Raw genomic sequence first — 17,902 nt, forward strand, 5'->3', positions numbered from 1 at the left:
AATTGACAAACTTGGCAAACCTTTCTCTTAACGATTCAGTATGGGGGAATTCAGCGATCAACTAAGTCAACAAGTCGGAGCCGGTGTCACGTCGTGGTTGGACTCGTGGACTACATATGCCAAAACCGCGTATCTTTTGTAAATGGTTTCATAGAAGAGAAGCAATGAAGAGATGTATTGTGTTCATTGGTTTCGAGAGGCTCCACAAGGCGTCGGAACATGTCCCCAACTCAATGGAGAGAGAGAGAGACCGGGATTGAATTAAATGGGTTCAATCTTGACGCTGTTAAGGGGAAGGGCAAGAAGGGAAATCAAGAGAGAGAAAGAGGAGAGAAAGGGAGAGAGAGAAATATGAAGGAACGAAAGGGTAATATAGGAAGGTCGGGGAAGATGAACAACATTTTTCTCCTAGTTAATACAAGTGTAATATGGGGATCTTTGTCTCAGGTCATAGTACAAGGGGGTCCTTGTAATTTACCCTAAATTGTTTATGGTAAAATGGAAAAATAATCCGTTGGATTGGCGAATACAATAAAAAGATTTTGTTGAGAGTGGGATTTGAACCCACGCCCTTTCGGACCAGAACCTTAATCTGGCGCCTTAGACCAACTCGGCCATCTCAACTTTTTTATTTAAATTCGCACTATAATCAAATAAAAACCTGAAGTCAAAAGTGAACACTTTGAGTCCATTCCGGCGCCGTAGACCAATTTGGCCTGTCTCGATTTCAATTGCATATATTCCTCGAACGTTGAATCAATGTAAGGAGTTGTGAGACTTTGGACCCGATTAAAAACTGGAATGCTGATTGGGTCACAATTTTATCACTTTTATCCGCAAATGTGCATATGCTCTGCACTTGGATATTTTAGATGACTATGATAGTTAATATGTATCTAATTTTTTATATATTTTTGTGTTTTTTTTAATTGTTTATATTTATCACAGTTATTTTTATTTGATACGATGAATATATGATATTCATTAATTGTTCTTCTTTTTAATTGTTTATTGGTGAGAAAAAAAACCTTAATATAGGATTTAATGAGGGAGAATTAGAATTAATATCTCAAATAATATATAAGACTAATGAAGGTATTTGAAGATCTAATTACATTTTCTATCCTTACAATTAGAGATTGATTAAATTAAAAGAAAAAAAAGTATTTAATCAAATCTAAAAAAAATATATATATCCAAAGCCCATAAATTTAATATCAATGAGATGGCTACATTCCTATTAAAATTATTTAACTCTCTTATTCAAGAGTTACTCATAATGACTCTTTAGTTACTACGGTTCAGTTTGTAAGGAGTACAAATACAAAAATGTACAATACAAATGCATTCAAAATAATACAAAATACAAGATTTTGACACTCTACATATTTGTATTTGTACTCTTTCCAAACTAAGCCTATATTTCAAGGCCTATCAAATTCTTATTAAAATTCTGTCCAGGTTACCCACATGACAAATAAGAATCCCAGCACTACACACATTAATTTTTATTTTGTGTCCATTTGGAAGGGCTTTAGAGACACGGCTTATGGCAATTCCGATCTAAGCCTCACAAGTTGTGTTTGGTAAAAATCTGGAAAGCCGACCAGGGCTTTCCAAATGCCGCAATCACTGCTCAAATATGAAGCTACTCTGAATAACTTCTCTATACAGGCCATCTGTGCTCAATCACCACAGTACTCTACATAGATGCTTTGACTTTAAGGCTCTGTTTGTAGTGCAATTAAACCATATATAAATTTTGCATCCTTTTATTTGTGATTGTGATTTCCACTTTGGCTTGATTAAAAGAAAATTTACATTTCTGTCTTGTTTGCAACACCTTCCTCCAATTTTGATTCTCTCTCGTCTAAGTCGAGACCCCATTACTTTACCTATTTTCCTCCTCCTTACCAAAAACCATGAAGTGGGGATCACATAATTCCTTTCCCATTTTACTCTTCAAAAACAAACAAAACAAAGTCAAACCTAAAGCAAAAGCCATCTGGAATCCACACTTCAGCCTATTTGCAGTCTCATGCATTTACATCAGTAAGTTCACGAGCAAATGGGAACTCGGTTGGGTGCATATAGGTTAAAAAGTCATTTCTTATATCTCGGGGCATTCCCACTACTATAAATTATAATTGTGATTAGCTGAACATGATGATCGACTGTGTGGCAAGCTATGAAACCAATAATAATGCTCCACACCAATCATAAATACATATCGTTCACAACTACTCGCACTCTCACTTAGTATCTAGTGCTAGTATGGGGTATTATTATTGACTCCACAACTTACAACTACATAATAATAATGCTATTCGGGTTGGTTCGAATTAGCATTTTAAACTATTTCAGACTCGGTCCTTCAAACTTTGCATATTCAAATTGTTACAAAAGCCCAACTTGAGTCTGCCCAAATTGCACCCCTACTGCACAACCATCGCTTCAGATAGCCTGATCTAAATACAATATTGCAAATGTGTCTGTTATGTATTTATACTTCATTTTAAACTATTGCAGATAAACATTGTCTTCAATGAACTCGAAGTTTCAGAAAACTCCCACAATAAAAGATAAGAAGAGAAGATGGGTAGTGTTCAAATGGAAGGAAACACGAATCCTTCATCCAAAGCAATATAAAAAGCATTAGCCCCACTTCTGGGTGGGTAGCAGAACAAGCTCTATCCAAGAGCTCTGAGTTGAGACAAGCCCAACCACCCAGATATGATTTGTTAAGATCCTAGCCGTCCAATTTAGTGGTTGGCATCTATCAAATCATCAATTAGTATTGATTGATATTGAATGGGAGTGACTGTGGATATGACATCAATTATATAGATGGTTGTCTAATCTAGATGATGGCCCGACATTCGGCCTCTGCTCACTGTCTATTTCCTTCAATTCCTTTTAGGGTTTCGCTATCAAATAATGGGTTTGGGTTCCCACACATGAAAGAGCTAGAGGGAGAAGCACATGAAATTCACGTGACAGATAAATGTTTCACGTGACAGATAAATGTCTGATCAGCTTCATGGTTCCACGCCTTTTCGAACCCATTCCATGCATATAATAATAATAATAATAATGGATCGACCGGTCTTCACTTCAATTGACTTCTCATCAGTTGCTGTTCACCCTTATTAGTAGTTGAGGTGAAATAATATGAAAACGTTTTAGCCATTTGTAGTTTGAAAGCAATGACCATGTGTGGGCCAGTGTTATTTTGTTTTATTTTATATTTTGCTTTTAGGATACTTATGTGAACAAATTAATCTTATATTATAGGGAGATAAAGATTAAGACTCAGTATGCATGGAAACAGTATAAATACAAATACGAACAGTGTAAACTGTTGTCTTTTGTATTTCTAAACCAATATCGTACTCCTTCCAAACTGAGCCTAATTTGGAAGTAGAGGCAGTGAAGGATGATTAATAAATTCATTAAAACATGAGCTGCTGGCTTACACTTCACAGCAAGGTGAATTTAATTAGCTTGCTTATGTATGAAGTTAAAATGTACTACCAAAATAAAAACTGGGATATATGTTATTTAACACTTAATTTATTTTTCAAGTTAATGGTAACTATGATGCCTTAGTGTTGTTTTATGAATATTTAATTATGTTTGTGAAATTAAAGATTCAATTTTAATTAATGCATTTCAAATATATATATATCATCATCATCTAAGTCGTATCCTGAATATATAGGGTCAGGTGGTCGGCCATATGTTTTTCGCAATTTTGTTCTATTTAATGTCATATCCATTGATATCAAACAAATAAATATAAAATTAAAATATCATGTTATAACAGTTATTTAAAAGTTGTAATAGTGAATAAATGATTAAGGCCCAATGTTATCATCACAATTATTTTTATTCAAACTCTACAGCAACAGGATTTAGTTTGTTTGTTTATTGTCCAAGGCATGGCTATGGCAATATCTATACCAAGAGATTTGGTACAAAGATGGGACAATTTTGCTTTGTAATTTTGATCTGGGAAAACTCTTTTTTAGTATAAATAAATGCAAGTACTGCAGGACCCTAAATTCTAAATCCTAACTGCTGGTCACACGATGGAAGCATTGGATCATGAATTCAATCATAAAAACTTCAAATGCCCATACCTAAACCCTAATTCCTACTTACCTTAATACCCTATTTCCTACTAGAAATGACAAGAAACAACTATAATCTTGTCAATTCTGATGAGTTTTGATCTGCTCCTTACTTGCCTTTGCAGCTTATGCTTGCCATGTGTGTGGGACCAGTGCGCTGGTCTCTTCTTTCTCTTCTCTTCTTTTCTTTGTTTCTTCCTCCTGTTGGGTTAGGAAATTGGAGTGTCTGAGGTTGATACAAAGATGGGTCTACACATTAGAATGGTGCCAACTGCCATCCTGCACTGGTCCCATATAGAATCATCACTTGTATCTTGGGTCAATTTTCAACATTAAGAATCTCGGCTGTTCTTGCTCCACTTAGCAATCTGTTCCACCATTGAATGTACCCATATATTTGCTAGATATGTGCTTTACAGAAGAGAGCTAGATGTCCAAAGAACAGGCCAATCAAAGGGGCCCCAATTTCATAGAGTTTAATTTATACAGGTCAGAAGAAACCTGTACCTAATAGAAAGAAAAACATCATCTGGAGAAGAATCCCAAATGACCCATATCAAAGAATCCAAACCTTAATAAGGGGTGGTATTTGTTTTATTATATTCTAATTTGACAGCACAAAATTGGTCTTGATGTTGGGATTCACATATCAATAGTTGAAGAGAATCTCACATTGAAAAGAAATAGGAGAGGTGTAAGTCAGGGACTTATACACAAGAGTGGACCATGACCCAATAGCTTAATAGCTTAAGCTTTTGTGTTGTCTGTGGTGCCCCTCTCTTGTGTGCAAGTCCCATGTGAGTGTACATATATGAGACCCCGGTTTTGGCGACTCTCCTCAATTCACAACACTTGATATGAGGGACAATGTTGGATTTCCATGAACTGTTTGTTTTAGATGAAAGAGTTGCTCATGCTTCAAAGGGCCCGTTTGCCAGCGCTTCAGTTTTGATTGAGCTGCATTGACTGAACTGCTTCCGAAAATGGTCATCTCAACCCCCCCCCCCCAAAAAAAAAAAAAAGAAAGAAAAGAAAAGAGAAAAGATTTCTCAGCTCAGTTTCATGGCTTTCCGTGTGCCAGAAGCTGCTATGTGAAAACCCTCCCAAAAAAGGGGACTAAGCATTCATGTTGCCACTTGCCACAATAACCTCTGCTTCTACATGTTGGGGCCCCAAACAGGCCTCATTACATATGGAAGCTCATCCCAATTTGTGTCGGCTCGAACTGGATACTACAAACCCACAATGCATCCTCATGAATCCAAACCCAGTGGGGTTAGTAAGAGAGCCATCTTCTTGGCATTAAAGGAAGTCTTGTCTAAGCCAGCACTGCCCATATCCGGTGGGGGGATCTCAAAGGATACTGTCCCAATTGTCTAGGGCCTTCTTACCCTAAAGAGGGGCCCCATCTGGAGTAGTGCTATTCATTTTTTTTTTCATGACACAGGTTGATAAAGAGCTTTGTAACGGAGCTACAGCTTAGGGTGCCTTTCAGTGTCGGTAGGTGGTCGGAGCTTCTTCGGCCAAGACCAAGTGATCCAAACTCCCACATCTTTTCAAAGGTCAGGTTCCATTGCTGCTATACGGACACGGATTAGCCATGGACCCATGCATTGTCTGGTATCTTCTCTGTGAATTGGCTATTCAATCTTTGTTGGAGGCATGGGCAATATCAGGACCGGACCGAATAAGAACTGGAATAAACGGGCTGGCATAGGGTAATCCACTTTGCCTGCAGGCCCACCCAAGCTAATATTGGAGGGTGGCAGAGATATAGAAACCAGATTCTAGACCACATCTGGCACCATCTAGCATGGTGGACCGGTTCAAACACAAAATCAGAGTGGAGATCTGGTCCCCCAGCAGCACTGGTTCCACAAAACTGGGCTGGGCCTGTTTTTGTAAGTATACTTTGCAATTGCAACCCATGCACTCAAATTTGATTCTGATGGCCGGAAATTGGATAAATTATGCTTGTATATATGCATGCAGAGATGAGGGAGGGTCCATGAGATATTCTCAGTACGCGTTATCACGTGATGGCCATGGATGATGGAGATGTGAATGCTGTTAACAAGAAACATACATGGGGACAGGGATATGTACATTAGGGAAACAGTTTGACAACAAATCATATCACAGACTTGGACATATTCATATACAGAATATGCCCTCTTTAAGTGGAGGGCCGGATGAATCTGGCCTTTTCTGCCTGTGCCATATCTGAACCTGGTCCAGGTCCTGGTGCCGATATCCGATTAGCTGAACACGATGGCTGTGTAGTAGGCTGTCGAACCAATCATAACGGCCCATTCCATTAGTCATATTAAATGCATATGGCCCATAACCACTCATTCTCTCACTTAGCATTTATGGTTGACGTGGGGCGTTGTCATTGGTTTTACAGTGGATTATAGAGTTGTCCAACGCTTAGCTAATCCGAATCCCTAGCCTTGGCCCTTGTAAGGTTTGTGTGAAGAAATCTTGTACACCATAAAGCATGGATAACCTGACAGAGAGAGAGAAAGAGAGATTAGAGCCATGTAATCAGCTCTTTGTCTTTATATAAAGGAGGTCTTCTTCTACTCTAGATTCAGCCAAGATAGTATTCTACTACAGCTGTCCCTACTATATTTTATTTGGTAGTTATGATAATTGTCCCTCTACTTCAATACCTGTCTAGCTTTGCTTGAATGAGTTCGCATGTTTCTCTCTCTCTATGAGCAGTGGGCTTTGGTTGTCTTGATTTGTCCTTTGTTTTAATATATCTTAATACATTAATAATAGAGTTATGAAGGGAGACAGAAGCAATGAGGGAGGAGCTTCACGAGCTTCTCTTTCCTACATGAAGATGAAACCCAAGAGCTACATGGCTACATCAGAACAGCCATGAGACATTAATGGCTACTCATTCATGGACCCAGAATGCTCTCCAATGGGATTTGAAGAAATCTGTATCATGTCTGCTCTGCCAAAAAAAAAAGAGTGAGAGAGAGAAAACTAACATATTATATCTCAAGATTCAAAGGGAGTCAGAGATTGCATGACCAAACTCCAAAGCCAGCATTATGGGGAATTCAATGCTCTCATATGCTTGGTTTTTCAGTTAATTCTAGGACCAATAGGTCATGAAGGGACAAAAGCTAAAGGCAGTGTTTTCCCTTAATATAAAAGTCTTAGGGTTGTTCCCTAAACCCTAACCCTACTAAACTAAAGAAAGTCTAGGGTTGTTAAGCTTAAACTCCCTATTTAAGCCCTGTCCTCATGTGCTTAAGTTGTCATTAGCATATTCCACTGTTGAGAATAAAAAGAGGGTCTATTACCATTTAGGGTTCTAGCCTTCTAGGTGCCTGTTGCATTGTGGGTAGATGGCCACACATGATGCACGTTACTCCCTCTAACCATGGTATATGGATAAGGTTGGTGAGCCCAACATATACAGTACTGTCACCAGCATATTGACATGGATCAACATGGGACCCACTTCTCCAATAGATATTGAGGCAATGAGATCCATAAGATCACTCTATGGGACCTCTATCAGAGTCTTTGTTCAGGATATTAGTGAATATTTGAAAAATAGCTAAGCATACAAATTCTACACCGCACATATCACATATGTGATATGTGAGACCCACCATTAAAATATAGTTGGGGTTCGGGGGACCCACTTGAAATGATACAATGTTGCATAAGATGGTTTATAAGCCACACACAAGATTTAGAAAAGAATTTGAATGATTAATAACAGATTGTCTTGCCAATCTGTTATGTGGGGATAAATATTAATGTTCAAACCCATTACAATATTTTGAATTTTTTGAGTATATGAAAATGAAAAAATAGAATTCTTTCTAAGAGATTAAATCTATTCCCAACAAAAAAAAATACTTTCAACATGTTCCAACATGATCTAGCGTTCGCACATCTCAGATATGATGGTTCCCACACTGACAGCTTATAAACCATGTCTGTCGAAAAATCCAAAGCGCCAAATTCGACTGTTGGCCAATCATTTGAATGAATGTCCGCTTCAGTCTCTTTGAATAACTCATCCAGAGCACTTCAAAGCAGCCGAACCGGCCAGTTTAACTGAATCTTCAGCTCAGCCCTCCTAAACGAGCCTTATAAATGAAGAACATTCAACACTCAACAGGGCCAGTTCCATATTGCTCTTCTTCATTCATGTTTGGGTTCCAATAACTGAACCCTAATTTCGGTTTCAAAACTTACTTACACCTAATTTAATTAAAAATTAATTGAGTTAAATGACACGTGGCAATGAAACCCAAAAGGGCTATACATGTTTCACTTTCACTCATCCCCTTTATTCATGCTGCAAATTAATATCAGCCCTGAAATACTTGACTCCTTGGTCTTTGCCACGTGTCTGAATATATTTTAAGTATTCTTTAAAAAAAAAAGTAAAATATTGAAACCAAGCACCATTGGTATCACCTACTCACCTAGGGAAAACTCCATTATTATTAATAGTAGCAGTAATAATAAAGCAGAGATCAACCAAACAAGCATCAACTCACATGTAAAAAAAAAAAAAAAAGCTTGTTTGCAAGAGGCAGGAAGCTTTTTCATATTATTAAATCAATGTTCTGCTATCTGTAGGCAGCAGATTTGCTAGTTGAGTTGCGTAGAGACAAAGCCTAATGAACAGAAATCCTTCACATGGGCCATGGCTGCATGGATGGGCCCCTACCCTAGTAAAAGAAAATTTGGTTAAAAAAATTAAATCAATACATGCTAAGATGCTAATATGAAAAGTTTGGCATATTTGTCTATGTAAATGTATAAAAATATTCATTTTATCAAATAAAATAATATTTTTATATGCCAAAGTATATTAACAAGTAATATTTTTGGTAGATTTTAAAGAATAATATTATTTTCATATTTTCATATCTTTGAATAATTTGATAGCTTATGTAGTTTTGATCAAACTTTCATAAATACACATAATATACATATTTATACACCTTTTCCATACTAAAACAAATGCATATAAATTTTCATAGTTCTTTAGTAGTGGTGTCACTCAGGTGCCACCCACGTGACAAACTACTGTTTTAAAATGAACAAAAAGAATGGCATGCGGAAGAAAAGTAAAATAAACATTAAATTTTAGAGAGAGATTTGGGGGTTAGAGAAGTAGAAGACATGGGCCGTTGGACAGAGACATCCGGACAAAGATGGTTTTAAAGCGACAAAACACAGGGCATGAAATGCAGCACTTTGTTGGTATATTAGCATCTCGAAAATAGAAAAAAAAGGGATAAAGAAGGCACAAAATTAGTGGCTGTGAATTGTAATAAAATTAGGACTTTTTAACTGAAAAAAAAAAGAGAAAAGTTAAACAAGGAGGGCAGAAAGTACGGAGTACCCTCTCTCTCTCTCTGGATATTTTGTTGTTTGTCCACAGTTCACAGAGGTTGTTATCTTTGTACCACAAAACAAACATAAGGCAGTTCCCCACTTCTTTTTATGTAATTTAGAAGCTTGTGTTCCCCCAATTTCCCTTTCCACTATTGCCCTTGTTGTTTTTGTCCCCCAAAACAAATTATTTCAATAAATTCAATAATGGGTTAGTTTTTCTTTTTTTTTTTTTAATCAGTCTGAAGCAACAAGTAACGAGTCTGCTTTTCAGGATCCACTCTGTTGGGTCGACAGTCACATAACTATCATAAGCACTGTATAAAAAGCTTTTTATGTACCCAGTAAAAAGGTTGAACCTATCTGTTTTAATTCCACTTCAGTTAAAGAAGTACACCTTCTTTTGCTCATCATATTCACAAATAAATTCAACTTATTTTGTTCAACCCCCCCCCCCCCCCCCCCCCGCCCCCACCCACCCCACAAAAAAAAATGTAAATATGAAGTTTGATTTTGTTTTGAGAAACAGAAATAATTAAAAAATAATATGATTTTGCTTATGTGGCAGTGGTTTTTATTTTTATTTTTATTTTTGTTTTCAAAAGCAAAACAATACAATATTGGCAAACACCCTCTTAGTTGTGTTTTGTTTTTGAGATATCAAATTTAGTATTTCTTTATTTTGCCCATAGGCATTAGTATATCTGACGACCTAATTTTTTATTTATCGTGGCATCCAGTGCTACCCAGTTTAGGGTATAGAACCCATCATTGAATTTATCTCACCATAAACATTAATGCTGTGTTTGGTTGCAGTACAATTTTATTTGCACTAGTATAAATGTATGAGAGTACAAATGAAAAAAATGTAAATTCTGGTTTAATTTTGTTTTGGGTTTTATTTTATTCTGTTTTATGTCTTAATTTACTTCATTTGTACTGCAATGAAACAAAATAATTTAAATTTTGAAACAAAAATAAATCAGAATTTAGACTCAAATTATGAGTAGTCATAATTTTGCATCAATGCAAATTTATTTGCATTACAACCAAACGCAGCCTAATAGCCAAAAATAAAGTTAAAACATAATCCCCATTTGTGTCTTTATTTATTTTTTAAGTGATAATCTGCCTAGTTCTATATCTGAGATCAAATGTAAGTATAAAAAAATGCAGCGAGTTTAGTGTAATAATCTGTTCCAACCAGTTTGGTGTGGCAGACCACCAAGCTGTTCTTATGGACAGAAGAGACCGAAGAGAAACTGTTCAAGAGGTTCAAAATAAATAATGCTCAGCTTTTCCTGACAAGACCAAAAAAATGTCATTCTTCCTTCCCAAACATCCATCAATGGCCAATTTAGAGTCCCAAACTATAACCAAATCCTTCCACCCTTTCTCCCTCCCTAGCAAAAAGAAGAGCTTTTAGAATGATGCCCAATTCTGATTCTAGAGGAGTACCAATGGCTCCAAAGCTTCCTTCTGCACTCAGCAAAAAGGACTTATCATCGTTTAGCACACAAAATCCATAAAAAACCTAACTCCCAATTCAACACCCGACCATCACTTTGAATTAATTTAACCCCTCTATCTAATATATTTTATTATTATTATTAATATTTTTATTATTATATATTATTAGTAATTTATTATTATTTAATAATTAATATCCTAGTATTTTATTATTATTTTAATTACTAATATATTCTTCTTTTATTATTATGATCGTATTATTACTTTCATAATATTTAATTATTTTATTATTATTATCTTTGTATTTATTTAATAATATTTTATTAATAATAGGGTTTGGAGGTTTTTGTCATGAGTTCTTTATTTCTTGGCAAACTCTGGAATGAGAATCCCATTCCCCAAGAATGAGAATTGAAATCCCATTCTTGCCAAACAAAAGTTGGAATTGGAACGGGTTATTCCGATTTCGATTTCAGACGTCTATTCTAGGAAACCAAACAAACCCTTAGTATTAGCACATATATCATCTACTAAAACATTAAAGCCCAACACTATTTATTTTCCTTATAATTTCATAAAGATAAATACCTTTATCAACAATTTTTTTTTTATTTCTCTCTTGCCAAATAAAATACCAAGTTAGCAAGAGCCAACTTAAAATACCAAGTTATTGGAGGTAGCGCACGAAAATTGAATTCCTATGATGCCCTTTTAAATCCTTGAAAAATCCAAAACTACCCTCATATTTTTTTACACTATTTATTTTATATTATTTTATTATTTATTATATGTATGATAATTTTTACTATTATATTTATAATTGTTTACTAATTTTTCTTTTTTACATTATTTTACTAATTGTAAATATCTCTAATTTATTATTATTATTATTAAATGATCTTTTTATATATTTAGTTTTTATTACCATTATTATTTTCTTTTCACACATTTTTATTATATTTATAATAAAGTTTACTATTTTATCATTTTAACATTTTTTATTATTATTAATATTATTTATTATTTATTAGCAAAATTTTTATTATTTATGTACTATTTTTTATAATATCATTTTACTTTAATCATTTTTGTTTACTTTTACTTAAATAAGAACTTGAGGCGTAATTTTATAAAATATAACCTTTTCAGGTGTCACAAACATTTAGATTACGAAACAACTCCATTGTATTTAGATGTCTACAAAAGTAGAAAAATAAACTTTCCACTGATTTTTTTTTTTTTTTTGAGGTTTCTTTCCTTTTTAGACTTCAGACTTCAAACTTACCAAACACCACCTAAGTCAAAAGCCAAACCAACAAGGAAACTTGCATCGCTCTTCTAAAAATAGCAAACAATGCACTCAAAAATCAAATAGCTCTAGTTAAAGCAAGGTTCAAAATATTGATACAATCGATACATCCGTAGGGCATATCAGCTTGTATCGAAGATCATTTCTCCTTTTCTTTTTAGTTTTTTTAACCTAGTTCAGAGGAATCAATTTAAGGCATGTCTACTCTACCCCCTAAACCGGATTAAACCCCGAAACACCCCTTGTAAGGGCATATTGAGAAGTCCCCAATACGGCTCAGTACGTATCAAAATTTTAAACCTTCAGTTAAAATACAATATATAAATAGATGAAACAACGACTCAGACTCATTTTGATAGATCGAATAGCTCATATGCCGGGTCACACCACAAGAGAACAATCACATTTAGTTATAATATAACCCTTGACCATTCTTGACATGAACAATTTAAATGAAGGAGGAATTTTTAATCTCCAAATTTTCTTTAGTCTCTAACTCAAAACTGGATTCTGCTCTAAGAAACCCCTCTCCTCCTCTAGTTGATAGAACTTTTTAGTCGTAAATCTACCATTTGAAGATGAAGTCAAAAGTAAGATCAGTTGCTAGAAATCTACCCTAATTAATTCTCAATACATAATTAATTAATAAATTAACTTATGATTAATTACTAGAAATCTAATATATATATATATATATATATATATATATATATATATATATATATATATATATATATATATATATATAGTAAAGGAAGATTTTCAGCTACAATCACCACTATTTAAACATGTGGCTTTTTCAAATTTAGACACATAGCATTCTCTGAAAATTTGTTGTTAAAGCCCACAACCCACTACTACCATTCAGATAAGTGGCCTTATCATTTTCTATAAAGTTAGATACGTGACAATTTTTAAGAAATTCTTCTAAAGCCCATAACCCACTACCACCATTTTCAATCATTTCCTAAAAAATGCAGAAAATGCAAAAGTTGTTATCTACAACCACTTCTGCCTATATTCTATCAATCTCAGTTAATCATTAACCCTCTACGTATCATAACAAAAGAAAATTATCCATATTCTAATAATTATTGAAAATCTATTTTTTGAAATTTTAATAATTATTTAAAATATTGATAAATATAAATTTAACATTATTAATTCCTTTATGTAAATTTAACATTACTAATGATTCCCTATACTTAGTACAAGGTCATTCACTAGTATATATATTAAAGGAAGGCTTTCAAGATATAATCCCCACATGGCATTTTTTTTAGAAGTTGTTGTTAAAGTCTATAGCTACCACCATTTAGACAAGTGGCATTCTCATTTTCTAAAAAGCTAGACACATGGCAATTTTTGAGAAATTTCTATTAAAATACACAACCCACTACCAGGCTATGGCTCCCCACCATTAAGACACATGGCCTTTTCATTTTTCTGGAAAGCTAGACATATGGCATTTTTCTGAGAAATTGTTGCTAAAACCCACAACCCATTACCACCATTTTTAATCCATTCCTAAAAAAATGCAGAAAATGCAAAAGTGGTTATCCACAACCACTTCTGCCTATATTCTATCAACCTCACATAATCATTAACCCTCTACATATTTCATATTCTAATAATTATTGAAAATCTATTTTTTAAAATTTTAATAATTATTTAAAATATTAATAAATATAAATTTAACAATATTGATCCATAATGTAAATTTAACATTACTGATTCCCCGTACTTAGTATAGGGTCATTTACTAGTAACTATTAAATCAAACTATTAATACCTAGTATTAACTCAACTTATAGTCAATTGGTGTAATTAATTCCAAATAAAGGACGATAACAATTGGGTTTGTCACAAATATGTTCAATTTATACCCAACCCAAATTAGCTCAACCCGAATATGTCAAATGGTTTATCTCAATTGTCCAATGTATAGAGCAATTGACGGGATTCGCCAGTCTGATCAACCAGTTAAATATGTTAGACACAAGGTTCAAAGTATGGATACGATACACCCCATGTCAAACGCATTATATTGTATTTTTAGGGGTTCAATACACCTGTTTATAGGTGTTTTTGAGAACCCTTATTTTAATGAATAATTGTAAGGCATATCAAAAAGGCAATTTTAAGATACATATTGAAAAATGTTGCATGGATATAGATGAAAAATCAAGATACGCATACATTAAGAAATTCAAATCATCATCATCCGATTCCCCAACTATACCAGTAACTCAAATAAATCCTAAAAAATATATTAATAATAATAAATATCAATTTCATATGATTATAAGTTATTTAAACATGAAAAACCATACATTAATGGTTTATATAAAACGTGAGGTATCGAAACAACTGATAACCATTGAAAATTTATAGAAGACCTGAAATGTGTGTACACCTTAATTTTTTAAAATAAACACAATTTGTGTGAATCTTTATTAGTATATAAATTTTAATAATCAATTTTAACATTTATTAATAAAGATCCACTAAGAAGAAAAAGTTTGCTTAAGATTCAAAATGCATATGATTAAAACAAGCAATTAGACTATAACATAGTGGTAGACATGGTTTAAAACCAAAACAGGTTAATTTAATGATGTGTCAAACTCGTATTTCATTATTGACTTAATGTAGTATTTAATTAAAAGTAAAACAAATTTGAATTTAAAAAGTTGCCTCATATATATAAGCATTATTGAGAGAGAAAGAGGGGGAGTAATTATTGACGTTATTTAAGAATTAATGAGAAAGAATAAGAGTGTGACAAATTTGAATTTAAAAAATTATTTAAAATATAGGTTTAGTTTAGAAAGAGTACAAATCCAAATATGTTGAGTGTAAAACCTTATATTTTGTATTATTTTGTATGTATTTGCATTTTATATATTTATATTTGTACTCCTTCCAAATTGAGCCGTAAGAGTCATTAGGAATGAAGTAATTATAGGGAGTTATTAATGAAAGAGAATGTACATGGTTTATAATATTAAAATTAGGGAAATTGTCTAAAACTCACCATGAGTTTTCAGCATTTCTCTTAAACTCGCCACAACTTTTCAAAATGTCTAAAATTCACCATGTCACTAACTTGACGTTAAAGAGACTAATGAGTGTTAATATCATTATCATTTTAACCTTCATAGAAAAATATAAAATATATACAAAATAAATTAACGGGTGTTAATATATTATCGTTTTAATATTTAGACATGAAAAAAAGAAAAATTTTCAAAAAAATATTTTCAAATATAAAATACATAAAAACATAGAAATTACAAAAAATATAAAAAATTTTAGAAATTGCCAACAAAATAAAAAATTAGTTTCAAATTATAAAAACTATAGAAATTGAAACAATCAGAAAATAAAAATTGTAGAAAAACACAAAAATTGTAAATAAATAACAAAAATACAGGAAATTTTATAGATTGTAGAAAATAGAAATTATAAAAAACATTGAAAATTATAACAAAACACTAAAAATGAAAAAAAAAAAAAAAGAAAATTGAAAACTGAAAAAGACCATTTTTCCTCTAACTCACCATTCAAGGGTAATTTTGTCATGAAAAATGTTATTTATGCTGACATGGACACCTCTGTTAAGAAGCATTAACAGTGCATTAGCGGAAGGTGGGCTTTGAAAAATAAAAAACTTACTAACATGGTGAGTTTTAAACATTTCGAAAAGTTGTGAGTTTAAGAGAAATGTTGAAAACTCATGATGAGTTTTAGACAATTTCCCTTAAAATTACAATGTATCGACCAAAAAATTCAAAGGCTTAGTTTGAAAAAAGCATAAATACTAACATGGTGAGTTTTAAACATTTTGAAAAGTTGAGTTTAAGAAAAATGTTGAAAACTCATGATGAATTTTAGACAATTTCCCTTAAAATTACAATGTATCAACCAATAAATTCAAAGGCTCGGTTTGGAAAGAGTATAAATACAAAAATGTACCGTGCAAATATATACAAAATCATATAAAATACAAGGCTTTGCACTCTATATATTTGCATTTATACTCCTCCCAAATTGAGCCAAAGAATCCATATTGGCCCGATAAAAGCAAAAATGAACGAAACAAATAGCTTCCATGTGTTCCACATATCGGGCTCTCATTGGATTAGTCCAATCCAACCAATCGATTTACAATGGCGTTGGCAAGGCCACGTTTGGCAAGTCTTTCCATGCGGGCTTCGAGCTGTTTAGAAGCCTAAATTCTAGGATTTTCCTATTTGGCAATGGAAAGATCTATTGGAAAAAAAGCTCCAACCCATAAAAGACGTCAGAACCTGAATTTGTGCTTTTTAAGGAAGCTTCAAATGAAGCTTTTACAATCTTTTAACACCCCGTCTTCTTTGAACCTGTGGCACGATGCACATGCTTTGGAGAAAATGGGTTATCTTTCCACAAAAAAAACTATTTAAATGTGTAAGTGGGACCTACCAATAGTATGTAGGGCCCACTTTGAAAATTTTATGTAGTTCCAACATACATGTCCACACATGGACCCCACATGCATGTCCACCAATAGTATATTGGGCCCACCTTAAAAAATGTATGTGGGCCCCACATACATGTCTCCACATGCATACCCACCAAATGGTATGTCAGGCCCACCTTATAAAATGTATGTAGGCCCCACATACATGTCCACCAATGATATGTGGGACCCACCTTAGAAAATGTATGTGGGTCACGTGTATTAAATGAAAGGCTTGTTGACCCACACAAAAGACATTCATATATACATAATACATATTTTCATCCAAATGGTCTTCTAGCTTTTATGATCTTCTGAAATTTATGAAAAATATTTCAACCAAATAGTCTTTTATCTTCCAAGATTTATTTGCAAAAGCTCACCCTATCATTTAACTATCAGATCTTGTAACAAATCTTTTGAAAACAATCACAGAGGCAACTACTCCAATTTGATCAATTTTTTATAGGTCCAGTTAGTAGTAGTTCCGTATCATAGCTCTATCCTTAATTGCTGATCCAAATATTAATTCCATTAAGGACCTGTTTGGTTCGTAAGAATAGGGGATTGAAATTGGAATCAGAATGGATTGTTCTGATTCTAATCCTTTGATTGGGCGAAATTGGAATCCCATTCCCATTCGTGGTGAGAAGACAATCTTCCATTTGAGGGAATGTCCATTCCCTTCCCCTCTCTTAGAAATGAACTTCTATTACAACCAATTCCAATTCTCATTCTGATTTCAACCAAACAAACCATGTGAATAAACTATTCCGATTCTGATTCCAAATAATTTAGATTCCAATTCCTAATCCGATTCCAACTGCAAACCATACAAACCCTAAATTCTTCATGTAAATATTTTGTGTAAATCACGTGGTTTGAACCAACAGCACATCATAACAACAAATGTGAAACAATTATTCTTACCATTAAGCCATGTTTAACCATCAAACCATCTTTTCATAAAACTAAAATTGTTACAAGATAGCTGACTGGGTCTCTGGTTTTTTACAATTTTAATTGGTTGAGGCCCATGCCAACCCTACCACTGAACCAACTTTCCTGGTTGAGGCCCATGCCAGTTTAGTAAATAATTGA

General features: G+C 33.5%; 1 non-coding gene across 1 annotated transcript; it reads right to left on the minus strand.

Moving 5' to 3' along the window:
• Nucleotides 1–543: 543 nt before the first annotated feature.
• On the minus strand, nucleotides 544–624 carry TRNAL-AAG (transfer RNA leucine (anticodon AAG)). Its single transcript has one exon. It is a non-coding gene; the product is annotated as a tRNA-Leu (tRNA).
• Between the last annotated feature and the right edge of the window lie 17,278 nt (nucleotides 625–17,902).

The sequence above is a fragment of the Nelumbo lutea genome, chromosome 2, assembly GCF_056320005.1.
Source record: "Nelumbo lutea isolate HS-2025 chromosome 2, American lotus-T2T, whole genome shotgun sequence".
NCBI classification, from domain to species: Eukaryota; Viridiplantae; Streptophyta; class Magnoliopsida; order Proteales; family Nelumbonaceae; genus Nelumbo; species Nelumbo lutea.